General features: G+C 34.2%; 1 pseudogene; it reads left to right on the top strand.

The window, feature by feature from the left end:
* Positions 1-668: 668 nt before the first annotated feature.
* Positions 669-1586, top strand: LOC113178645 (NADH dehydrogenase [ubiquinone] 1 alpha subcomplex subunit 5 pseudogene; annotated as a pseudogene).
* The last annotated feature ends 1264 nt before the right edge of the window (positions 1587-2850 follow it).

The following is a 2850-nucleotide window of genomic DNA, read 5'->3' as shown; positions in this document are numbered from 1 at the left end:
AATTTAGATTCATGATTACCTTAAGCAGTATAAAATGTTTTTCTTTATTCCTTCTGTTTCGTTCGGAGTTCACTTTATCTGATATGAGGATGGAAACCACTGCTTTTTTCCACAGTCCTTGTGAGTGATTTTTCCCATCCTTTCACTTTCAGTCTGTGAATGTCTTTTCCTATTAAATTAGCCTCTTTGAGACAGCATATTATTGGGTCTTTTTAAATTTTTTTCTAGTTGTAGATGGACACAATATCTTTATTTATTTATTTTTAATGTGGTACTGAGGATTGAACCCAGAGCCTCATGTATGAGAGGCAAGCGCTCTACCACTGAGCTACAACCCCAGCCCTTGGGTCTTGTTTTTTAATCCAATCTGCCAATCTGTGTCTTTTCATTGGTTAGTTTATGTCATTCACATTCAGCATTATTATTAAAATATGACTTGTATTCATGTTTATTTTGTTTTATTTTTTTAACTTGACTTGTTTTATCCCTTGATTGGCTTTTCCTTTATTGTATTTCCTCCCTTTTCTGATTTTGATTGTTTTCTCCATGTCCTCTTCATGTAATATTTTGCTAAGATTGTTCTGTAATGTATGTTTTCTCATTGTAAATTCTTTTATGTTTTGTTTGTCGTGGAATGTATTATGGTTTAAATGTGGTGTTCCCTTTGGCGCTGTCATGGCGGGTGTGCTGAAGAAGACCACTGGCCTCGTGGGATTGTCTGTGTGTGAGAGTCCACAGGAGAGGCTCAGAATATTGTACACAAAGATTCTTTATGTTCTTGAGCAAATCCCTAAAAATGCAGCATATAGAAAATATACAGAGCAGATTACAAATGAGAAACTGGGAATGGTTAAAGCGGAATCAGATGTTAAAATATTAGAAGAGCAACTTCAGCATGGCCAAATAGAAGAGGTGATTCTTCAGGCTGAAACTGAACTAAGTCTGGCAAGAAAAATGCTGCAGTGGAAACCATGGGAGCCATTAATAGAAGAACCTCCTGCCAACCAGTGGAAATGGCCAATATAATCATTACATGTATTCTGTGGGCTGATGGGAAACTGATTTAATTAAGTGTTCTGTTATTTTTAAAATGTTTCCATGTATTGAAATAATCAAGAAAACTGACACAGGACACATTGAAGAGACTAGTGTTTATGGTAATAGGGTCGTATGAATCAGTTTTTGATAAGCAGAGTATTTGTGCAGATATTTCAAAGATGGAATTTCTTTAAACAGAAAGTTTGAGGAAAGATTTGAAAGTTAATTAGAAAAATTCCTATAGATCTTTATTTCAGAGGTCAAAATCAAAAGTTTCAGTATCTTTAGTATGTTACTCAATTTCATTTCATTATCCTGATAAAAAGAAAAAGCACTTTATTATTATTGTCTAAACAAATTTACTGGTCACCATTTGAGATGAAGTAGTAAGCATGAAAATGGTTAGTTGTGAGAATAATGGCAAAAATAGTTCATGATAAAATTTTCAATTGTTGACCTCCTTGGCTGTGATCTTATGTATAAAGGAAAACTTACATATATGATTCTGTAATGACTATCAAATCCATTATAAATGTCATTTTATTTTAGGCTGCATTTGGATTATTTACTCCATTTTCACTATTTCCATTTTATCTTCATTTTGTCACATTTTGTTGTTACTTTATTAGCCTTGAAAATTATCTGATTAAAACTCATTGTACAATTGAAAATAAATAAATAAATAAATGTGGTGTTCCCCAAAATCTCCCATGTTAGACAATGCAAGGAGGTTCAGAGGAGAAATGATTAAGTTGTAAGAGTCTTAATCCAATCAGTGATTTAATACCCTGGTAGGGATTAATTGAGTGGCAACTAAAGTGGTGGAGTGTGGCTGGAGGAGGTGAGAATTGAGGTGTGGCTTTGGGTAGATATTTGCATCTGGCAAATGGAGTGTCTCTCTGCTTCCTGATCACCAAGATGTGAGTTGCTTCCCTCTGCCATACTCTCCCACCAAAATGTTCAGCCTCACATTGAGCCCCAATGAATGGAGCTGGAATTTATGGAATAAGATCTCTGAAACCGTGAGTCCTCAAAAAACTTTCTCCAGTATTATTGTGCTGGTTGGGTCCTTTAGTCACAACCGAGAAAAAGCTGATTCAAACTGATTTTTATTTCAACATCAAGTCTGAACCTTCATTTTGCTGGATAAAAGATTCTTGATTGGTTTCCATTTTAGGGCTTGGTATAAAATTGTTCCAGGACCTCCTAGCTTTGAGGGTCTGGATTGAAACTTTTCTCTTATGGCCTGATATGCACAATATGAATTGTAATGCATTCCACTGTCATTTATTTTAAAAAAAATCAACAAAAAACTATGTAATAAACCTCAAAGAAAACGTTGATATATTCTAAGTACAATATCCTGTTGTCTAAATTTTCTGAATATACTGCCATAAAATTAGAAACTAATAACAAGAAGGAAACAGAAAAAAATTTGGTCTTAATACAAATAAGGTTTTCTCTGTCATATTTATTTTTCACTGTGGTTTGTTCATATCCATCCATTAATTTTCTTGTCTCTGATATTTGTATAGTTTACATCAGAATATGTAAATATGTGTGAGAATAAAGATCAAGAATAACTTTTTAAAAAGTGAGTTTGTCAAAGGGTCTATAGGATTAATGGTGGACAAAGAGAAAATGGGGATAGTATAGGATGTGGGGTTTATGAGGAAGGAGGTGAGAATATAGAGGTAGTACATCATAAGAATTGTGAAAGAGGAATAAAAATAAGTTGGCTACCAGGGATATCCCTGGTGTTTAACCAAGCCTTTAGGGATCTTGCTGATGGTCTTCCAGGTCCTGGCTGTT

This window comes from Urocitellus parryii, chromosome X (assembly GCF_045843805.1).
Source record: "Urocitellus parryii isolate mUroPar1 chromosome X, mUroPar1.hap1, whole genome shotgun sequence".
In the NCBI taxonomy this organism is placed as follows: domain Eukaryota; kingdom Metazoa; phylum Chordata; class Mammalia; order Rodentia; family Sciuridae; genus Urocitellus; species Urocitellus parryii.
This window is presented reverse-complemented; position numbering and strand designations above follow the sequence as displayed.